The sequence below is a fragment of the Zootoca vivipara genome, chromosome 2, assembly GCF_963506605.1.
Source record: "Zootoca vivipara chromosome 2, rZooViv1.1, whole genome shotgun sequence".
Classification (NCBI taxonomy): Eukaryota; Metazoa; Chordata; class Lepidosauria; order Squamata; family Lacertidae; genus Zootoca; species Zootoca vivipara.
This window is the reverse complement of record NC_083277.1, coordinates 29,310,921-29,334,738: the sequence shown is the minus strand read 5'-3', so window position 1 is coordinate 29,334,738 and position 23,818 is coordinate 29,310,921. Positions and strand designations below refer to the sequence as shown.

At 41.1% G+C, this 23,818-nt stretch overlaps 1 protein-coding gene across 18 annotated transcripts in view; it reads left to right on the top strand.

Moving 5' to 3' along the window:
* Positions 1-23,818, top strand: part of FOXP1 (forkhead box P1) — a 548,710-nt gene that overhangs the window by 196,686 nt on the left and 328,206 nt on the right. The gene's annotated exons all lie outside the window — the stretch shown is intronic.

The window sequence follows — 23,818 nt, the reverse complement described above, 5'->3', positions numbered from 1 at the left end:
TTCTAACAGCATTTTATTTCTTTCCCAGACTTCAAATAATGATCTTCTTATCACGTGGTTCGTAAATCCTTTATGCGCTTTTTTCTTGTCGTACCACAAATATGCATGCCAACCGGCTCTGTTGTTGAATCCTTCTAAATCTAACAAGTCTGTGTTTTCCAATGTTATCCAATCTTTTATCCAGCATAGACAGGACGCTTCAAAATACATTTTCAAGTCCGGCAAGGAAAATCCACCTCTTTCTTTCTTGTCGATCAAAATTTTATATTTTATTCTTGGTTTTTTCCCCTGCCAGACAAATCTTTGCAGTTCTTTTTGCCACTCTTTGAATTGCCCTGTCCCCTTTATAATAGGTATCGTTTGAAATAAGAATAACATTTTGGGAAGCACATTCATCTTTATTGCCGCAATTCTGCCTAGGAACGACAACTTCAGCCTGTTCCATATTTCTAAATCTTTCTTTATTTCTTTCCACGTTGGTTCATAATTATCATTATATAAATTTATATTCTTTGCTGTCATCCATATTCCTAAATATTTTACTTTTTTTGCAATTGCAATACCGTATCTTTGTTGCAAATCTTCTTTTTCCTCTTTCTCTAAATTTTTTATTATCATCTTCGTTTTTTGTTTATTTAATTTAAAACCAGCCAAGCGTCCAAATTCCTCTATTACTTCTAATACTTCTGCAACGCTTTCTTTGGGGTTTTCTAAGGTCAATACCAAATCATCCGCAAATGCTTTTAGCTTGAATTCTCTTGCACCTATTTTTATTCCTTTTATTTTTTCAGATTCTCTAATTCTATTTAATAACACTTCCAAGACCATAATGAACAATAACGGTGATAACGGGCATCCTTGTCTTGTCCCTTTCGTAATCTCAAAGTAGTCTGTTAAAACATTGTTTATTATCAACTTAGCTCTTTGTTCCGAGTATATCGCTTCTATTCCTTTCAGGAAAGATCCCTCTATTTTCATCTGCTCCAGGTTCATCTTCATAAACTGCCAAGATATATTATCAAAAGCTTTCTCTGCATCAATAAACATTAACGCCGCAGGTTTATCTATTCTGGTTTCTAAATATTCTATCACATCTATAATGTGTCTTACATTATCCTTTAATTGCCGACCAGGTAGAAAGCCTGCTTGATCTTTATGAATCCAACTTTTCAATATCTCTTTCAATCTTGTAGCCATTATATCTGCAAAGAGCTTGTAGTCGTTATTCAATAACGAAATTGGTCTATAATTCCTTACTTCCATACCATCTGAACCTGGCTTCGGTATCAATGTTATGTACGCTTCTTTCCAAGTATCTGGGATCTTCCCTCCTTTAAGTATGCTATTCATTAATTCCCCCAAGACAGGTGCCAGTTGTTCATTCAATACTTTATAATATTTCGCTGAAAGTCCATCTGGTCCTGGTGACTTCCCCATCTTCATCTTCTTTATTGCATTTTGAATTTCTTGGGCGGAGATGGAGGCATTTAATTTATTTTTTTCACTCTCTGAGATCTGCTTTAATTTATATTTTTCCAAATACTCTTTTATTTTTATAACATCTTCTTTCTCTTTGCTGTACAAATTTTTATAATATTTTTGGAAAGCTTTTCTAATTTCCTTTGGTTCTTCCATCAAATCATCTTGAATTTTAATTTTATTTATTGTATTTTGGTTTTGTCTTTTCCTCAGTTGCCAAGCCAATAACTTCCCCGTTTTGTTTGCTGATTCAAAATTTTTTTGTCTCATCTGTTTTATCTTCCATTCTATCTCCTGATTTACCAACATGGAAAATTGCGTCTGTAGCATCTTAATATTATTCTTAATTTGATGATCGTCTGGTTTGTCGATCAACTTCTTCTCATTTTCCATGAGGTATTTCAGGATTTCTTCCTTTTTCTTTTCCTGTTTTTTCTTCAAAAAGCTATTTTTCTGTATTAGAAAGCCTCTCATTACCGCTTTGCTTGCATCCCATACAATGTCAAGTCCTGTTTCTTTATATAAATTCCAATGGAAATAGTCCCTCAAAATTTCTTTGGCCTTTTCGGCTATTTCCTTATTTTCCAGCAGTTCTTCATTCATTCTCCATCTGAAAGAATTTTGCTCTCTTCCTTTCATCTCCATAAATATTGAATTGTGATCTGACAACGTTCGTGGCGTAATTTCTGTACGTATTGTCCTGGGTACTAGTTCTTTGGATATCCACATATGATCAATTCTTCCTGAACTTTGATTTGGTTCAGAGAAGAATGTGAATTGTTTCACCGTCGGGTGTTTTGCTCTCCAGATATCCACAAGTCCCAGGTTTTCCACTAAATTAAAGAAGGATTTTGGTAATTTTCCATCATGTTTTCTCTTTCTTGTTCTATCCAAATCCGGAACCGCCACTCCGTTGAAATCTCCCATCAAGATGATCTTTTGGTCCATGTGTCCTATCAGTCTTTCCTCTAACGTCTTAAAAAATTCTGCCTTATTTTCATTTGGTGCATAGATTCCAGCTAAAATCATTTTTTCTCCTTGAAATGTTATCTGTACAACGATTACTCTTCCCTCTTCGTCTCTCGAGATCAGTTTCGGGTCCAATTTCTCCTTTATATACAAGACTACTCCTCTTTTTTTATTAACCACCGAATTGATAAATTCTTTTCCCAATCCTTTGTTGATCAAAATATGTCTATGTTTCTTTGCTACATGTGTTTCTTGCAAACAAATTACATCTAATTTTTTCTTCCTCAAAACATATTCAATTTTATTTCTTTTCTTTTTATCATTCAATCCATTCACATTCCATGATAGCACTTTCAATGCCATCTTTAAATCTCTTCAAATTTTGTTTTAGTCTTGGATGGGAGTTATACTACTATTTTTATCTTCCTCTTCTTCCTCCTCCTCCGATTTTCTGTCGTCTCCTGATTCTTCTTCTTCTTTTTCTTTTTCTTCCTCTTCTTCATCCTTCTTTTTCTTTTTTCTTCTCGGCTTAGGTTCTTCCTCTTCATCTTCCGCTGTTTCTGCTAAGTATGCCAGGCTAGGTTCCAACGTTCCAAGGAACTTCTGGTACTTCCTCAAAAATTTCCCGATGTCGGGCATACTTGTCAAAATGTGTTTTTTATCCTTGTAATAAAACATGATTCCTTCTGGATATTCCCATTTGTGCTGTACCCCATTTTTCTTCAGCAATGACACCATCGATTTATAAGCATCCCTCTTGCGTAAGAACCTTCCTGGGACCTCTTTAAAAATGATTATAGGTCTTCCTCCTATAATCAATTTATTTGTGAAACTCAATCTCAATATTTCATTTTTCAAATCCATGGAGTTGAAAATAACCAGACAGTCTCCTGGGGCTCTCCTTGCCTTGGCTTTTGCTGATTTAACTCTTATTCTAAATGCAGTAACAATGGAGCTACTCACTTCCTCATCCGTCTTTTCCATCCATTTCGCCAATTCTGCGGTGATTTTGGCCTTTATATCTTCCCCTTGTTCTTCTGGAATCCCCCTAAATTTCAGATTCAATTGTTTTTGCTTCATCTCCATCATCGCAAGATTATCCAACATTTGTTCATGTGCCACATCTAATTTATCCATTTTTTCTTTAACCTTATCTGAATCTTTCTTTACTTCCTTTATTTCTTTCTGATTTTTCTTCACCGCTTCTTCTGTTACTTTAGATCTCACCGATAAATCTTTTATTTTTGTTGTGAGTTCCCCCACTGCTCCTTCTACTTTTTCAAATTTTTTATCTAATGTTTCTTGCATTTCCCCTAATTTTTTCTCCATACGTTGTTCATTTTGTCTTAATTCTTCTTTGATTTTATGCCATAAAACGTCAAGGTCTTTGACTTCTTCCTGTTTTGAACCTCTCCTATCAGACGGTGTAGCCGTTCCTTTTTTCCCATCTTTTACATCTTTTCCTGCCATCTTTAACTTTAATTTATACCTGTAATTTTAATCTTACCCTCTAGGGGGCGCTCTCAATTCAAAATAAAAATTTTAATTGCAGTACCCAAGTGACCTCTAGGCGGAGCTCTAGGGTTTTAACTCTCAAATTCAAAACAACATGCAATATTATATTTCCCCCACCAGATGGCACCAATTTCTGCTCCCCCTCCCTTTTCTCAGTACTTTTCCACTGTTTAGTCAGTCAATGATAGCAGTTTAGTCTATTGTTCTAAAGTTAGTTTCGATTCCTCTTCAGCCACTTGCTGGCTTAATCCACCACGGTACCTAAAAATAATAACAACAAAAAGAAAGCCAAGTCCCGCGACTCTTCAGCCTCTTCTAGGGCCTAATCCAAGAATTTTTAGGGGTAATGCTAATTTCCATATAAAAAGCTCAATGCAGATAGAGCCTGGATCCTGCTGGGAAGATCAGGAGACCAAGTCAAACGGTAAAATAAAGCATCCAAAGAGGAGTTCCTCTTCAGCCGCTACTGGCTTAATCCCATTGGCCCCCCTTCCCGATCTCAAGGCATCAGAGGGGAGAGATCCGCTGTTTTAAAATCCTAAGCATACGGAGATCCAGCAATAATAAAAGTTAAAACTATTGTCCTTTTTTTCCCCCAAATTCACGTTGTCCAGAATAAATAAGAGCTGCGTCACAGGCAGTTCACTCTTATGGGCTAATATCGGGCAGATCAAACTAAAACAGTTTCAGAATCACAGCAGGTCCGTTCCCCCAGCAGGGTAACAAAGTGCCTTTATGCAGGCTTCAAAGTAACTCTAAACAAAGACAGTCTGTTGCCTCGCTAACATAGCAGAGGTCTTCAGCATACCTTACTCAGCAGATAGTTTCAGTTTCCGACTCCATTCCTGCGATTCGCTACTGCGCCATTATCCACACCGCTGCTGGGACGGACTCCCTGTTTACGCCCTCAGCCATCCAAATTCGCCAAATTGCATCTCAATCTTCATTCTCTTTTATAATCCACGAATTATTTATTTTTGGAAGCTCACCGCTTTACACTGGAAGCCAGAGACTGCGCTTGATGAGGCTAGTGGTCTTCTCCCCTTCGCGCCCGCAGCTCGATCCCTTCCCCAGTTCCCACGCTAATAGCGTCGAAATTTTGGGGTGCAGGAGAGCACGCTGGGCGCCGCTGGGTGCCACGACCCTCAGGGTAACCCCCCCTGAGGTTTTGGAGGTCCGCAGAGCCTTTGCAGGACCTCCGTGCGCCCCAAAAAGCTCGGGATTCCCCGAGAGGCTATCCCGCGCTTCCGACGAGTGTCCGCGGTGAACCGGAAGCAGCCCCTTGAGCTTGTTTGGAGGTTCTAGCAGGGGAGCGCAGCTATCGTATACCCTTGACCGAAGAACGGTACACTCCTTCTATCTGGGAAGGTCGTCCTCTTCCACCGAGCGCGCAGCTTCGGGAGGGACGCACATGGAGCGGTGAGGGAGGAAGGGGACACCCGCCTAGCCAGCCAGATCAGCCGAATCAACCCTGGCGATCAATGGGGTGACAGATGTCGCAGCCAGATCGCCCTCACATCCAATAAGTCTGGGAATCAATCGAAAATGAAACCATTTTTTGTGTAGTTCCAAATGTGAAGTGTTCCTCAAGTGTTTTGGCAGATTTCAGCGACATCAGTGTGACTTCACTTTACAGGTCTTCTAAATGTTTTTTCTCACTCTCTCCTGCTGAACTTGTCTTAGTGTTACTTAACTTCCTCTTAGTTGCCAAATAAACACTTCTCAGAACACCACATCCTTATATCAAAAATTTGATCTTGGAGGTGCCATGTTCTGAGTTACAGTGTTTGAATCAACCATTTTTGTTGGCATTTCACCACTCTTTTAAATTGTACTGTGCACAGAACCTGTGCATTGGCAGCCATGGAGATGTGCCAGTTCACACTTGCTAAGGATCTGGCTCACATTGTAGAAGACATATTTAGAGTCTGGATTAATGATGAGAAAGGCAGTGCTGCATGTAAAGACCTGTACAGAGAAAAGCTAGAGTGATGGGTGAAGTCTGAGTCACAACCCACATTTGCCTGCTGTGTAGTGCCTCCGATGAGGATATCCCCAGGATTTCCTTTCATTTAGGTGTGGTTATTACTGGCAGTGTACCAAATAAAGGCTTTGCAGGTCCTGATAAGTTTTGGAATCTCTAGTTTAGGTTGATTACTTTGGTCCTTTTTCACTAGATTCATTATGTGAAATGACATAGTCTAGTACCTTGCAGCGCTCTCTCTCTGCCAAAAACTCTTATCTTAAACATGGGTAGGCAAACTAAGGCCCCGGGGGCCAGTCCACCTTCTAAATCTGGCCCACAGACGGTCCGGGAATCAGCGTGTTTTTACATGAGTAGAATGTGTCCTTTTATTTAAAATGCATCTCTGGGTTATTTGTGGGGCATAGGAATTCGTTCTCCACCCCCCCCATATAGTCTGGCCCCTCACAAGGTCTGAAGGACATTGGCCCGGCCCCCTGCTGAAAAAGTTTGTTGACCCCTGATCTTAAACCCCTGATCTGGATTGTTAATGTTAACTAACAAACTTCAATCAGTTCTTCCAGTTATTGTTAAATAGAGCTTAATTTACAGGACAACACTCCTAGGTTATCTACACTCTTTACTATGTTAGGATGAGCTCTTTTTCACTTTATAGAAGGAAGGAACAAAACCTGTCTATGCTTAAATGAAATGCCTGTATTTAATTAATTGGCAGTGAATTTGTGCATTTTACTCTTGTTTTCTCAAAGGGAGTTTGGATTACTAGGGCCCTGTGGTTACTTTCAAGGCAGCTGCAGGGATTTACATAGAAAACAGAAACTGGCACAAGGAATAAATTTCCTAAGCCAGCAGAAGGCTCTGAACATGTCCTGTGTGGAATGTGCAAAGAACTTTATTCATAAACATTTCTCTGTGTACACATGTGTACACATGCACTTGTGCTACATAAGTCTAATGTCCATCCTCTTATAGCTTTTTTTCCCCCTAGGCGAATTTTGAACCTGTATTCAAAAGCTGAAAAGTATGGTTAAATGCAATATATGGTTGTTTGTACATTTAGGATATTATAGTTACAATTTGTTTCCTTGAATTGGCTATTACTTACACAGTGAATACTTAATTCTTTCTTGAAAATAGCATTTCTGGTGATCTATGTTAGACATTTAATTCACTTCTGAGAGTGCATTTTATCAAATAAAACACCATGGGGGGGGGGGAATGATGCCACACTCTGGAAAGCAATTTTGGGTGGTTGTTTTTTTTACATTATTAGTATATATAGAAGGAATCCAGCCTCAGATTTATTTCTTCCCAGACTGATTTTTGTTTACTAATATAAATGTGACTACTAGTAGAAAACTGATAGCATTTATTTCAGTGTTCTTGGATTAGCAAGCTGTTTATTTATTTTTTAAAAATAGTGCATTCCAGAGTTCAAATGTGGACTCATGGCGTTCGTGTGCAGAAAACCCAACATATGTGAAATTAAGCACTTTCAAAGTGGATAACATCACTGAGTGGTCCAACATCTTACCATTAGTGGTAAAATAGGTAGCTTAGATATATTATTAGAACCTATATATTAGACACAAGTAAGTGTGTGTGTGTGCGCGCGTGCATATCGTTATGGATGCACCAGAAGCTCACTGTCATGCTGGGCTGTAGGAAGTCTGCTTAAATGTGGATTCCATGGTGCCAGGTATCAACCGGACTTGGTGGCTATTATTTCTCCAGGAAAAAGAGCAAGGTTATTTGCTGGTTAGTGTAAAAAAAAACCCTAAGCATTCCTCAAAGTGAGCTGGAAGCATGGGGCAAAGATGGAGGAAAGAAGTAGGCTGGAGGTGCTTGTCATCTCTGTTTTGTTGGAAGCCGCCTAGAGTGGCTGGGGGAACCCGGCCAGATGGGCGGGGTATAAATATATTATTATTATTATTATTATTATTATTATTATTATTATTATTATTATTATTATTATACAGCAATGGATACATGCTGATATTTCAAAATTCCTCTGAATCCCTTTTCTGTCAAACCTTTTAGATCTTTGAGATAGTAAAATTTGGTTATATATCTGTTAGTCATAACAGCAATGTTTTACCATATCAATATAGAAGTAGCACATATGTTTTAGATGAAGTAGTCCTTAATCCCACTGAAATGCTGTAAATGTAGGTGATAGAGTGGGATCAAAGTGCTGCATTTCATAAGTATGATGCCAAAACAACTTGCTTAGCTGTAGATTTATTACCCACATCTTAGCTATTTACATTATTTATGGCAACTTGTTGCCTGTTGCTCTGAGCATTGGTATCCTTCGCTGCCACTTCATTCTGTGTAATGGGAGGAAGGGAGAGTTTTAATTATTTTAATTTTGATGTGTGTGGTATTTTCAGACTCTTAACATACATTTAATTAGTTTAAGGTCAGATATACCGGTAGAATAGAACTGGATTTAGGGACCTTTGGTTTATAGCATGGCTTCTCGCAGCGTAGTATTATTTTAGAGCCATTCCACATTTTGCATGGTACTGCTACTGCATCAGTGTGTGCTTGTGTTTCTTTGCTGTAGTGAATGTACGTTTGAACATTCAGTAAATATGAACATGTCATTGAGCAGGCATAGGCAAACTCGGCCCTCCAGATGTTTTGGGACTACAACTCCCATCATCCCTAGCTAACAGGACCAGTGGTCAGGGATGATGGGAGTTGTAGCCCCAGAACATCTGGAGGGCAAAGTTTGCCTATGCCTGTCATTGAGCATTTGGGAACGCCTTTCTCAAAATATCAAACAATGGAGAATGGACAGTCTGAGCTCAGAATGCCCATCCTCTGCACAGCTTGCTTGCTTATTTATTTATTTATTTATTTATTTATTTATGAGTGTCTAATCCACACTTTTACAAAAAACATACCAAGACAGAGTACAACATAGAAGGGTGACACCAATGAGAGAGCCATTAAAAACCCAACTTTGAAACAAAATGAAAAACAATGTTGTAAAAGCCTGTCTAAACAAACAGACAAAAAGTTTTCGGAGGGCGTCTGAAGGAAGCAAGGGATGGTTCTTGTCAAACTTCTACTGGTAGGGAGTTCAACGGTGCAAGGCCTGCCACACTAAAGGCTCAGACGTAGTGAAGGCCATCTAAACATCAAAGTCGTGGGGAACCACCAGAAGTGCCCAATCAGAGAATCACAGTGCTAGGGTTTGATACTCATATTGTCAGGAGTGAGCCAGCAGTAAATCACAGAGAGTAGGTGAAGTTAACTCTTTATTAGAAATACAGGATCTGCACAGGAGTACCAAGCCTAACGAGCACAACAACTCTTCTTCGTCAGGTCTTGCCCCTATGAGGCAACTGCGGACCCTGAAGGTCCCCGCTTTCCCACACTTGCCTACGTCCCCTCCTCTCCTGCGTCTTTCCCAAGCAATCTAAGACTGTGCCTGGGTGTCTGCCTTTGCTTCTCCCATTTCATGCCTTTCCTGATACTGGGAGATCAGGGGGGAGGGGAGCTTGTTGCAGCGGGCGGGGGGGGACAGCCATGCTTCTTCACTAGCCTGACTTGTCTCTGCCTCTTGACCTCCATCATCCTACTCTCCTGCTTCATTTTCTGCCTCTGATCCTGAACTTCTCTCTGCAACGGATTCTTCATGCTCACTAAACCATGTTACCTCTTCAGCTTCTGACACCACCTTCTCCCAGTCTTCTCTCTCTCCTCCCTCTGACCAGTCATTGTTGTCCCATGACCAGTTCACGATCTCTGAGCCTTCTTCCCTTGGCTGTGCTACAGCTGGATCTTCCCACCATTCCTCCTTGTTCAACCAGTCCTTGACATCTATTTTCTAGGAAGCCTAATCATTGTCAGGATGATGAAATAACCGCTTATATTTTCTGCAACTTAAACTTCAGCAACTATGTCTATAGGGAAAAAAAGTATCCCCCCCCCCCAAAAAATATATCCTTACTTCTCATCTGTTTTCTTGATCTACATCGTTCTGAATTTATTGTAATCCACTTTACTATGTACTTACTTTTAAAAAAACCCAAACCCAGAGGTGTTTCACCACTCAGAATGTGGCTTCCCATTTTGCACATCACAAGATAGCAAGAATTAATTTGACAAGTGATTAAAAAGCTATTTGGTTTCTTTGCCTCCCTCTGATGTTGTGCTTGTGCTGGCATAGCCCAAAACCAAGTGGAGATAAATCACATGAAGTCTTTCCTGGACTTTCACCCTTTAGGAGTATATTGGGAATTACATTTTTGAATACTTTCTGGGGGCAGGTGGGCAGAGAGAGACAGAGAGAAAGAAACCTGGACTTCTTGGTCACTGAAAGCTAGCATGTCAAGAAAAAAATGGCTAAGCCTAACATTTCTGAAATGCTACTGCCACATTCTGAAAGCTTTTCTTTTAACCTGAGTGTGTTCCAACATGTCTACAGCAGAATAATCTAGTAGGGTCTGTACCATATGCGGCCAGGACTGTTGCTAGATTCCAAAATGCAACTATGTATCTGTTTTCTAACTACTTAATTATAAGGACAGGGGAACCTTATTGGGAAGGCAGTGCATCAAGTGGGTAGACTTATCACTCCCCACCAACATGATTGAAACAGATTTCCCCACTGTGTGGCTAGGACTCTTAGGGAAAATGTCCCCATGTGGTAATCGTGGGTGATCTCAACTTTGATTGCAGTGCGTGGAGTGAAGAGATAGGCCTGCCCTTTCTTTTTCTGTGCGCTTACTTCACGGAAAGACTCCACGTCTACGAGCGTCTTCAACCCATGAACTCTTGATACGTTGCTCTAGCAAGCATCTAGTTTGCATCTCGGTGTGTCAGCTTCCTATGCTTTGTATGTTCCGCTGAATAACCTTGTAGAAAGAACAAACCAGGCTGCTCATCTCTCAGTAAAGGTAAAGATAAAGGGCCCCTGACAGTTAAGTCCAGTCACAGATGACTCTGGGGTTACGGCACTCACCTCGCTTTACAGGCCAAGGGAGCCGGCGTTTGTCTGTAGACAGTTTTTCTGGGTCATGTGGCCAGCATGACTAATCAACTTCTGGGGCAATGGAACACCGAAACCAGAGCAGCACACGGAAACGCCGTTTAGCTTCCCGCCGGAGCGGTACCTATTTATCTAATTGCACGGGCGTGCTTTTGAACGGCTAGGTTGGCAGGAGTTGGGACCGAGCAACGGGCGCTCACCCTGTCACAGGGATTTGAAGTGCTGACCTTCCGATTGGGAAGCCCAAGAGGCTCAGTGGTTTAGACCACAGCGCCACCCGTGTCCCTCTCAATAAACACCTCTAAATAAAGTAAGTTGCTGGTAGGGCTCTGTCTGGTTCAAATAAGTAGGCAGAATACAAGCAGAACTTCCGCTTAATACCAGCTTGTGTCAAGCTTCACCTTTTATGAAGTTTCCATTCGAAAGCATCAGTGTGTGTGTGTGTGTGTGTGTGTGTGTGTGTGTATCTATCTATCTATCTATCTATCTATCTATCTATATCTATATCTATATCTATATATATATATCTATATATAGCATACATTCCTGAAGTTACACTTAAAGCCCAGGTATTAATAAAGCCATATATATATGGCTTTATTAATACCTGGGCTTTAAGTGTAACTTCGGGAATGTATGCTATACAGTGTTACCTCGACTTACGAAAGCGATCCGTGTGTATTTGAAAATGCTTTCGTGGATTACAGCAATATTGTGTCTCTGTGTGTGTGAGAGAGAGAGAGAGTTAATGAATGAGAATGCTTACAAACGGTGACCACATGCTCGGATACCCCAGAGACATACAGTTTAGCATGATAGCATTTATGATGAAGCCTGCACTTTTATGGCACCAAGCTCTTGTAGTAGTTCATCAGCAATATCAAGAAGCTCCACATATAAGCAGCTTGTTAATGCTTAGGTCCTTTAGTGTCAGGAAAGGAGCTACTGTACAGTTAAAACTATGGTAATAGTAGTGCCGAGACTTATTAATTAAATGTAGGATACTAATGTGACCTTGTGTTTTAAGCACACTGACCTTATTCACAGGGTGTGATTAGGCAATGTTTACTGTAGTGCTCCTCTCTCGTAAATGCTTCTTGCATCAAATAAATGTAACTCTCATTTATTTTGCTAAGTGAAATATTTGGAAAATGGGCTTTGTTTTTTATATCATAGATACAGTGTTAAAAACCTTTGAAAGTTTTAGGCTTGTTCACTGGGAGTAACATCTGTTGTCAATTTGTCACTACAAAGATCTATTGTATTAGTGGTTTTTGTCGTTATTAAAATAATCATCCTCTTAATAATAATTTGGCATTGAGTTTCTATACAGTCTGCTGTGTAAAAGAGACAGTTTGGGGAGTTGTGTTAGTATATTTTTTATTGTTTGTGTGTGTCACACACGCACACTGTTTACAGGTGATTAATCTTTCAAACTTCTATGCAGCAATTTATATTAAAGCTCACTTTTAATCCAAAATAGAAAGCTTTAAATTGACATTAGTTGTAGTTGGAATGTTGCTTTGAAGCCTAGAACTTTGCTTCCTCCTCCTGAAAATGAAGAAGCTGTAGACTTATTTCTACCTTTTAGACCTAGCAGTCTATCAGGCTAAGGCCTCCTGCTGCCCAGCTGTCGCTACAAAATCTTTTTTCAAAGTTAGTACTGATGCTTGCTGCTCCTGCTGCCTGCATTTTTCTGTGTATCTTACAGGAAATAGGAAGGGAATGAGACTATGCTTTTCTTGGGAAACCACTCCCTTTAAAATAGAGAGATTTGGCTTGCTGTTTTGTTTTACCCTTCTAAAGCAAGCAGGATCACTGCACAGCATCAGCAGACACCAAGAAGAAAAATTGCTATTAAAAGGAAATCCAATTCCAGTGTTTTCCAAGCGTTTTATGATGGAGACTTTGTTCAGGACCCACCTATCCTACATAACCCAGAAGTCAACTGCCCACCCCACCCCCACTCCACCCCTTTTTTGCTGTTGTCTCCAAGTCATTGCCGGAAGCCTTAGAGAACAAATGACTAGCTGCCAATATTTGAAAAAGCAAAATATAAATTTTTATGCTCCTCCAAGTGTCTTATATGTCTTCTGAACTTAACTTGGTCGAAAACATGCTATCCATGTCATATGTCCTGGGTCAATTCCTGAAATCTCCAGTATAAAAAAGTAAGGGAAAGACTATAAGCAGGTCAGGTATGTTATCCTAAACAGGGGTTGCAGGAATAAATGGCTCCACCTATGAAAACCTAGACTAGGTTTAAGAGCAGGTGGTAATCTAGAATTATGGTATGTGGAATACACCTTTGTGCTGCATTCTTGCCCAGAAGGAGTGATCTGCATGTAGTTTTTTTATTAGGTTAGGTGTATTTGTATTAGCTGATGGGATATGCATGCAGAATCCAGGTAGAGTCTCCCAGCTTTTCACACTCACCTCTGTCTAGTTTTTGGATTTTGGCATGAGGGCTTCTTCAAGGGGATGGAAAGGGAAATAAAGCATACATCAGTGCCCCTAAGAAGAGACTTATGAATCATCATCGCATATGAAACGGACATCAGGGTAAAATAGAAGAGTGTCTAATACCCCCAGGATATTACAAGGGGGCCTCAGGTGGAAATTACATAAATAAGGGGGGCACAGCATGAGGCTAAGGGGCCACAGAGGGAAGTGAGAAGTGAAGGGGGGAAATCATTTTTAAAAAATCTGATTGGCTGGCTATCTGCTTGGCCAATCAGAAGCGGGTAAGGGGGCTGCCCACCAGGGCCTAGCACTCCTTTTGGCCATGTGCATTTTCTTGGAGCCATCTTGGTTTGTTTCTGTTGGGAGAGGGAGATCGCTGTGGCTTCCGTTTTGACCAGTAGAGCCCGCAATCTAGAACCCCCAGGTCAGTTAAGTGCGGTGGTGGGCTGGCAATGGGTAGGCTGCCAGAGCTGCTTGTTGCTTAGCATTTCAAATATGCCAGCAGTTTTATTGCTGCACCAGAGTTTTAGCTCCTGACATATACAATACTAGATTTGGTTTGTTGCTTGTGGATGTTCTACCGCAAGCAATCTGTTTCTGTCCGAAGGATTTCAGTGTGTATAGTTTAACTATCTCCTTCCTTGCTATGAACTTTGAAATAAGCGGTTTCCTGCTCCCTTCTAGCACATTTTCACGGTTTATACCTTTTGCTGGAGCCATTTCTATCACAGATATTTGCAGACTGTCTGTAAGAGGGTTGTTTACCCTCTTGCGGTTTGTGCAGGCACCTTTCCATATATGTGGCAATGCCTACTTGAAGAATAGCAGCTACAGGTAAACAACTCCATTTTAGCACTTTGATGAACTGCTCTTTGTTTCATTTCCTTTGTTTGTTTCCCCCTTCATCTTGTGCAAGTTTCAGGGCTGGCAGCAGACTGCAGTTGTTGTTTGATTCACAATGGGGTGGCCCCACTCTGGATGGTAAGAAACCCTTGAATGCAGGGAAGGATCATATCTTTTAGCCGATATGCCTGATGAGACAAATGTAATAATGGGGGGGGGGGGAGACGACAACACACACAGTTACCATCTTTTTACCACAATCCGTCTTTTTCTAAAGTTTTACTCGTGGGTTTTCCCTCATGCAGATGTATCAATGTTTTCTGCCCAGCAGAAAATTAGGTTTTGTACTGGGAACACCAATAGAGGTTTGGGACTGATGTGGGCCAGCATAATAGCAGCATGTTAAAGCCTAAGTTCATTAAAATGGAACTACAAATTTGTAGATCCAATCACTGTCTGGCTTGAGAAAAGCAGACCTAAATATCCGCAAGGTAGGTCACTCATGGGAAAAGGCTGTAATTTTCAGTGGAGATACAATTTGGGGAAAGCTATGATACCACTATAAAACAAAGAGTAGTCTGTCCTCCCTCATATAAATGTTATAATTTGTACCCATTATCAATATCATTACAAGAGTCTACTACCTACTAGACTTGCATTCTGCTAAGCAGAAACTTGTTCTGACTATGAACGGATACTATAAAATGTGACTTATGGTTTAATGGGAGATAAATAAGAAAAATGTTTAGTAGAACACAATTACACATTGTTTTAGAAAGCTACTGCAGAGACATGTAGACTATGCTAAAGATTTATGGACAGGGAAAATAACCATCATGGTGCTGAGAAAAATTGAATAAAAGATCGGTCCGATTAATTAAAAGAAGTTACGTACATTAAAAAAAATCCAATGGTTTATTGCTGGGTATGTAGAAAGGGGGTGGGGTGGGGAGAATATTCACAAGAATAGAAAAGTTTGCTTTGCTTTCTGAGCTGGGTACCAGCTGTAATGTGAGATGAACTACAGAATATACTTCAAATGTACTATATTCAGAGCTGCAAATATGATTTGAGGAGGTTTATTTTAATTAGGCTAGGTGCACAATCTGCTTTAAGATAATCAAGATACAGGAGATTATGGTAAAAACAACTCAATCAATAGGATGGAGTAGTTATTGTCATTTAGAATCAGGATTTATGGTTGATTTATTGGTTTTAGTTTTCAACTCCAAATTTAATTGGTTTATTTTTATTTTGGTTAATGGTATTAACATTTCTCTTCTAGTGTATTCCTCCAGATTAGGAAATACTGATTAGAGCAGTGTTTCCCCACCCAAATTGCTGTTGATCCTTAACTGGTATGATGAATATCTCTTACAACTTTTTTTTATCATGTTATAATGCTGTGTTGACACATAATCAAATGTTGGAAAGGCTGAAGTCTTACATTTTAACACTGGGAACTGCTGTCTGATGGCTAGCCACAGATCTGATGTTCTGCTGAAGGTAGCACCTACATATCCGAGGCAAACTGTAATATTTCAACAGATCTCATTACATTTTAAGCAAATTTTGGCTTGGGTCCTTCAAGTAATGGTTATAAGACAGTCAACCCCTAAAATGCACAAAATCAACAGCTGCAGATGCAGTCAAAAACAGTCTGTTCATTGGGAGGGATCTCTGCTTCAAAATTATGTTTAGAATACTTTACCACTAGAACCGCACCACACTTAGAGTGTGAAACTCTCATGGTGCGGTTCTAGTGGTAAAGTATTCTAAACATAATTTTGAAGCAGAGATCCCTCCCAATGAACAGACTGTTTTTGACTGCATCTACAGCTGTTGATTTTGTTTCTCCTTCTTATGCCTTGTTAAGACACTGCTGGTGTATTCATATACTGTACCTCCAAACCCATCTCATCTGTGTAGTGGCAGGATGTTTCTTTGAGGTTGGAAAAATGACTCATATCCAAAATCCTGAAGTGGAATGTTGAAAGGTCTCCCCCACTGCCTCCATTGCTATATAACTTTCCCCTCCATTCTTGCATGTATTTGTACCGTATGCTTTGCGTGATGTTCCTTCTCTTAAAGAGGAGGTGATGCCTGTACCTTATAAAAAGCTTTGAGGAGGGCAGTTGTGCTGCTGTAATATATTTGACAGGTGCCCTTTTCCAATGACTTTTCCATTGGTGTAAGTTATATGGTCAGACTGCTAATTTTGATTCACTATCAGAACTGGACCATGAGAATTTAGGCATGCAGGATTATCAGTTGTGTAGCTTAGATGTCCATGCTAGAAACCAATCTGTTTGTCCCAGGGCAGGATATTGGGTACACATGTATATTTGGAACCCCATGTATTTTGTGTGAGGATGTATGTATTTCTTTTTTGTTAATGCAGGTGAGAAAGCAGGGTGATGTTGTTGTTTAAAAAACTGGCTGAATCTTGTAGCCAGTGTAAGTTTTGTATTTACATTATAGACATGGGAAAGCCCATTTCGCATGAATGGGCAACTGGAAATTTGAGTAAGTAAGAGAATCAAGTTTTAAGTCAGGAAGGGATTTTAAAAGACATGGGCTCCTTTCAAATGTTCTTTTTCTTTTAAATTTACATTATAACTTTAATATGTATCAACACCTTTAATCACTTCCTAGTATAATTATGTTTGCTGAGAAAATAGTTAAAAGTGAATTGTGCATGAAGAACACCTGCTCACAGCTTTAGCAAATGAGGACTGTACCTGGCTTCTCCTGTGGAAGCTTAGTTGCTCTTGAATAGCTGCACTGATTGACATCAGCAAAGACCACTCCTGAATGAATGATGTCATGATTGCTGCTGAAATGGGCTTCTTTTCGATATCTGATGCATTTTTGAAAAGGGGGTATTTATTGTGCGGAATATTATAAATTATTCTGCTCCTCATAAAATTAGAAATCATTCTGTTTGCGGGAGGAGGAGAGGGGAACCCACCGTCAAAAACATGAAGGCAAAGGAGTAGCCAGTCCAGAGCAAAGCAGTGTGCCTGTTGTGTGAAACCCACAAAGCAATGTGTCGACTTCTACCTGCTGTCTATGGAGCAGCTGGGAAGTAACTCTCTTCTCAGAGGCATGCTGACAAGCATTAGTGTTGGCATACAAACAATATAGCAAACAAGAACGTCTACTGATAGGAGCTCCATGAGGTATATTCTTCAACATCCAATTCCAACATCAAATTGTGAAACAAAGAAAGGGTTTTGCTTGTGATACTGGTCTGTGAAGAATGGAGAACAAAAATTAGATTTAGGTGTTGTCGAGCTTGTATTATTTAACGAAGAAATCATGCTTGCGGGTACATATGCAGACACACACAAAATAAAAAAGCACCACTGAATTCTGATGTTCATACTTTTTTGTTGTTGTTGTTTCTATAAGAGTACATTTCTGAGATAGCAAGTTGCCTCTACATCCCACTGAAATCAACAGTGCTTGAACTAAATTGTCTGCTTGATTTCAGAGGGCCTACCTTTCTCTCAGTGGCATGCAGTGAGTTGTAGAAGATAAGTCTGATGCTGGAACAGGTTTCCTGGATAATTTTTGACACTTTAAATAGATTTAAGGATGTTTGGAAGTAATCCAGAGCCTTACTATTATTTATGTCAGTGAACTAAAAAAAACACACCCATCAGCGGTTAATTTGCAGTTCTTATAATTTTTATGATACTTATGTTGTTGTAAATTTAGATGTGTGCAGCATCAACTCAGTGGGATACATTTTATGTTGTCAGCTACCTTTTGACATCGTAATAGATTTCACTTGCTAAAGATTTAGAGAGGGAGAATAAAATATAAAAGGGAGCTGCATGAAATATTTGGATCCAACCCAAACACAGGTAAACATGGGACATTATTACAGAAAACAGAGCTTTGACAGACTTACAGTGCATGCCCACTCAGAAGTAAGCCCATGAGTCAGCGGCAGAGGAAGCTGCTCGGGCGCCTGGGGTGGCACGCCCATAGGGGGGTGGGGCAAGCAGCCCCTAGGGGCGGGGCACACCACGGGGCTTCCAGAGTCTGCCTGCCTCCTCCCATTCAGCTGCCCTACAGCTGGGGGGGGGGAGGCAGCAGGTGGACTGTTTGGGCAGTGTGGAGCCTGGTTGCGCCCAAGTCACTGTGTCTCTCCCAGGAAAGCCGCATGGCTCGGGTGCACTGCAGGCCCCGTGGTGAGTGCTGCTCGGCATTTTTTCACCCCCCCCCCACTCAGTGGTGACACCCGGGGCGGCCCGCACCCACTGCACCCCACTTCCTCTGCCCCTGCTTGGAGTTTAGTGAACTTATTTCTAGGTAAATGGTTATATGATTGTCTAACCCATCCAATATGGCTTGCATAAAAACAAAGCAAGGTACAGCACTTGTTTCTGTCTCTTCTTAGATCAAGACAGGGGGCAATAACATCTGATATTTCGTCCCTTTCTCTTTCCTGGTATTTCTCATACAGAAATAAATGTGGAAAGGAATATAGAAAATTCTGTAACAGTGGCAGGGAACCCTTTCCAGCCGAACAACCATGTTCCCTGGAGGGCAACCTTCTGAGAGCTATATACCCGTGTTTGCTGTGGTAAAAAAATGGGTATGGTTGGGCACACACCAAATTCCACCAAGGCAAGCAAGAGGTATTAACACAGTTCAAGGATACATTCCAGTCTGACAAAGTTACTAGAAGAGGGTGCAGAACAAGGCCAGTTAGGGGCATGGCCTGGAGTGGTGTGGCTTGGGGCAGAGATCTGAAGGGCCAGGTAGAGATGCTTGGAGGCTGCATTCAGCCTTCGGCCAGAGGTACCCCACCCCGTGCTAGAACACTTTTGGATCAGACTAAAGGACTATCTAGTTCTGCATCCTATTCTCATAATGGCCAGCCAGTCTACGGGAAGCCAGCCGCCAAAAGGGATGGAGGAACACTGCAGTAAGAAGTTGCTTTTCTAGATTTCGGACAAACAATAACCAGGTGCATTGTAATTTGGGATGGAGGAACACGTGGCTGGTTTTGAATGTTATTTTATGCATTATTTACATTTATACACCACCTTTCTTCCAAGGAGCTCAAGGTGGCATACGTATTTCCTCTCCTTCCCATTTTATCTTCACCACAACCTTGTGAGGTAGGTTAGGCTGAGAGTGAGTGACTGGCACAAGGTTGCCCAGGGTGCTTAATGGCTGGTTGACGATTTGAACCCTGGTCTCCCAGATCCCAGTCCACCACTCTAGCCACTAAACCACACTGTTCACTTAAGCCGCTATCAGCTAGTTCTACCTGAACCTTTTTTGGGACTGTTCTTTTCTGCACTGAAAATGTAACACCCCAAGTCTGTGATGAATCTGCAAAGACGAGTTTGTGGCTCTTTTCAAGAGTGTGACAGTGAGAACCCTAATTGAATCTAATAGATGCACAGCAGTAGTAAATTAAAACAATACTCCTGTGTGACATAGCATGCATATCAAAGTAACTGAGCATATGTGAGCAGAGCATTGGGGAGTTTAGGATGTGTTTTTGCTAGCTGTTGCTTGCCTCTTTAAGCTTTTACTTTCACTTATCCTTTTGAAACTCTTTCTGTCACTTTGCATCTCAGAAGAGAAATAAATGGCTTTTGTTTGTCTCCGACCTTGGGTTGGTCTGGGTACAGGAGGAAGAAAAACTTTGGAATTTCCCCCCAGAGACTTATTTTGGTGGTAGAAGGGCCATGTTCTTAGTACCTGAGTACCAGAATTACAGTCAGTGAAAGAAAGATTACAAATGAAGTATTAGGATTCCGTCCCCTTGTCTTTCACCCTATGCTGCTTTCATCATTCAGCCTTTTGTTTCTGGGGTCTGAAAATTGCAGAACGTAAGAATGATTGTTTCCTGCTGTTTGTAGTATTAGCTGTGGTTCTCAAGGGCATTTTTCATGCTCTTTCCACTTTAATGGGATCATCCATTGAGTTTAAGTCCAGCACTCTGGGAATCTATTCTTCAAGGTAGCTGATTAAGTAGAAATCTTGCTCATCCTTAGGTAATCCCACAATATGTAAATTGTTCATGTGAGATACAAAAAGCTATCATTTGCTTTTGTACTGAACTGCTTTGTCCCCAGTTTTATTCCAGGTGTCTTTGTCCGAGGTGACTCTTGCTTTCCATTTCTAGCACCCTCCTAGTATGAGCATAGGCTCCAAGTATGATCAAGAAACTTGATTGCACAGAGTTCTAAATCATGTAGGGGGTATTCTTGCACGCAGAGCAGGATTCTGGTTCTTTCTTAGTTCAGTTTGCTCCCCATGCTGTTTAATATCAGTTTGGGCTGCAGGTAGAATAGTCTTCTCTTTGGAGCTGAAAATTGGACTAGCTGGTTCTTCTACTAAGAATTTTGTTTCCTATGATAAAAGATCCATCTCTGGGCTCCTTTCAGTCTGACTGCCAACTAGTTTTGGGGATATAAACACCTTGGTTGACCCTGATGGACAACCTGCTGTTGTAAAAAGAGACAGGGATGGGTGTTCAATATCAGCATCCCAAGTGGTAAGAGCAGGCATCCCCAAACTTCGGCCCTCCAGATGTTTTGGACTACAATTCCCATCATCCCTGACCACTGGTCCTCTTAGGTAGGGATCATGGGAGTTGTAGGCCAAAACATCTGGAGGGCCGCAGTTTGGGGATGCCTGGGTAAGAGGATCAGGGAACCCAAAGTCAAGCAGGAGCAGGAAAACTGTGGCATGGTCTAAGATACTGTTTGGTTCCTGAAGAGGCAGTTAGTAGGATGAAGCAGAAACTCATATTCTGTCAGAATCTTCTCACCAGGAGACAAGTTGTTCAGACTGAGAAGCAGGCTGATGTTTGATAGAGCCAAGCAGAATTGCATTAGCCTCGTGGCTCACCAGGTGGTAAGTCAGCTGCTCAGTGGTGCTCAGATTCCAGAATGTTATTTTGTGTGGTTTGGTGTGTGCTTTTGGTTCAGTTTTGCTTCTCATGCTGAACTGTATGCAACTGTATGGAAGTTGTTGTTTTTTTGGGGGGGGGGGGTAGTATTACCAAATTCTAGATGACCAGCGGCTGATATGAACTGGACTGAAACTCCTAGGTGTGGTTAGTTCATTACTATTTTGACTCTGGGGTGTGTGGTTGCTCTGCTTGTGTATCACTGTCTCATATAGGGAACAGGGTTGTAGCACCTGGATCTGGTTCTATGACTGAAAGTTGGTTCAGGTGGTTGCCAGGAGGCATTTTACCATCTTAGGCTCTTGTACAGTGGTATGGAAGTGAGAGCTGGACCATAAAGAAGGCTGATTGCCAAAGAATTGATGCTTTTGAATTATGGTGCTGGAGGAGACTCTTGAGAGTCCCATGGACTGCAAGAAGATCAAACCTATCCATTCTGAAGGAAATCAGCCCTGAGTTGCTCACTGGAAGGACAGATCCTGAAGCTGAGGCTCCAATACTTTGGCCACCTCATGAGAAGAGAAGACACCCTGGAAAAGACCCTGATGTTGGGAAAGATTGAGGGCACAAGGAGAAGGGGACGACAGAGGACAAGGTGTTTGGACAGTGTTCTCAAAGCTATGAACATGTGTCTGACCAAACTGCGGGAGGCAGTGGAAGACAGGAGTGCCAGGCATGCTCTGGTCCATGGGGTCACGAAGAGTCGGACACGACTAAACGACTAAACAACTATGTCCAACTCTGGGAAATAGGAATATGGTTTCTGTCTCAGTAACCCTTTGTAAGGCTGTTGCAGAGCTCTCTCTCTTGTGGCTTCAAGAGGGTCATAATCTTCAATTGAATCAGATTATGGTGGCCTAATTATATGGGGTTAGTTTTACAGATCATGTTATTCCTATATTGACAGTTCTTGATTGGCTCTGACTTCCACACCTGGACTCAATTCAAAATGAAGCGAGTGCCTTCTTCCATGTAACCTTCCTTTTCTTTTCTATTTTGTAAAGAGTTTTTGCTCTATGCCTTTGGAACAACTGGCTGCTGACAGAGAGAGGAGCATGAAGAGGTTCTCTCTTTAAAAAAACAAACAAGCAGGAAGGATGTGAAAGAAAGATGGTTTTAATTTTCACTAGCTACACTGATGTATTTTTTAAGGTTTTCATTGTTGATTGTTTTGATTAATTTGTTGTTCTACTGAATTTGTACCCCACCTTGGGTCCACAGACAAACAAATGTTTCTCCCAGAGGCACTGCTTCGTAAATGCTACAGATTTAGAACTAATCTGCTCTAAAAGCTTGAGGATGTGGTCAGTTTCATTTATTGCAGGTTTGTTTCGTTCTTGGTTTGGTTTCAGGCAAACAACAAGTGGTTAGTAAATGCAGCAATATGTGTGCGGCTTTGGTAATAAGGAATTGCACTAGATATTTTCCCCCTACTGTTGCTACTTTATTGAAAGATTCAATAGATAGGTGAGTTTTGGAAGAATATGGTTGAATAGAAGTTCTGGAGGAACAGGTATATAATAACATATGTCTGGCTTAGACACCTATGTCTGTCTTAGGCATTTGTCAGGTTAGATACATAAGAAGTTGCTTAATATCGAGCCAGGATGTTGGCGTATCTAGCTCAATATTATCTACTCTGACTGGCAACAGCTCTTCAGGATTTCAGGCATGATTCTCTCCTAGCCTACCTGGAGATTGAACACGGGGCCTTCTGCACAAGGTGCTGCACTGCTAAGCCACAGCCCTTCTCCAAAGAGAGTAGGCATAATACAAGCATAAGGGTGGGAAAAACAGCAACATCGTATAGGGGAAATGGTGGAAGAAAGATGGTGGTGTGCTGCTTTCAAGCCATACAAAAATGCAGTGGTAGATGCTTCGCTACCACACTTAACAAAAAGGGTAAAAGCTAAGAAGTATGTCAATGAAAGTATGGCAGGCAAATGGGCTTTGGGGTGCTTGAACTGGATTAGAGCTTGAAACAAAGGTGACAAAGTAGCTGATAGTAGGGGATATGGCTTCAGGGAGGATAGCACCTGGTAAAGGCCCCTGTTTCAGAAACTGCTTCTTGTAGTTTTAAGATGTAGGAAATCTGGCGGGCCAAATGCAAGAACACTCTGGAAGGAGACAGTCTCCCCATTCTCTCATCATGCCGAGTCAAACGATGGCTTAGCATGAAAGTGCTAACTCCTGAGGACGAGCATTTTAGCTTAGTGCAGTATGGCAGTTAAGCCATGATCTAAATGGAGGAGCATGGCTAAGGTCTCTCCTCCTTAAGCACAATCTGTAGTAAAGTTTCATTTTATAGTTAATCTAAAAATCCCAAAGCAAACCATACTACTGACCTACTGTGATGTGCAAACCCTATGGCATTGCACATTTGTAGCCCAGGAATGCTTCTTGGGGCAGTCATGCTTTTGGGTGCTCGGGTGGTGGCATTGACTCAGAGTGCTTTTACCAGTTTTGGCTGAAACAGCAACTGCACCCTGTTCTGGGGAGAACATGCCTGCCCATAGTCATTTATGTTTTAGTTACCTCCAGTCTGAAGTTCCACAAAATGTTCAGCATGTGGCACCCTTTAAAAGCTTTTGGAAACCCAACTAATACAAAATGC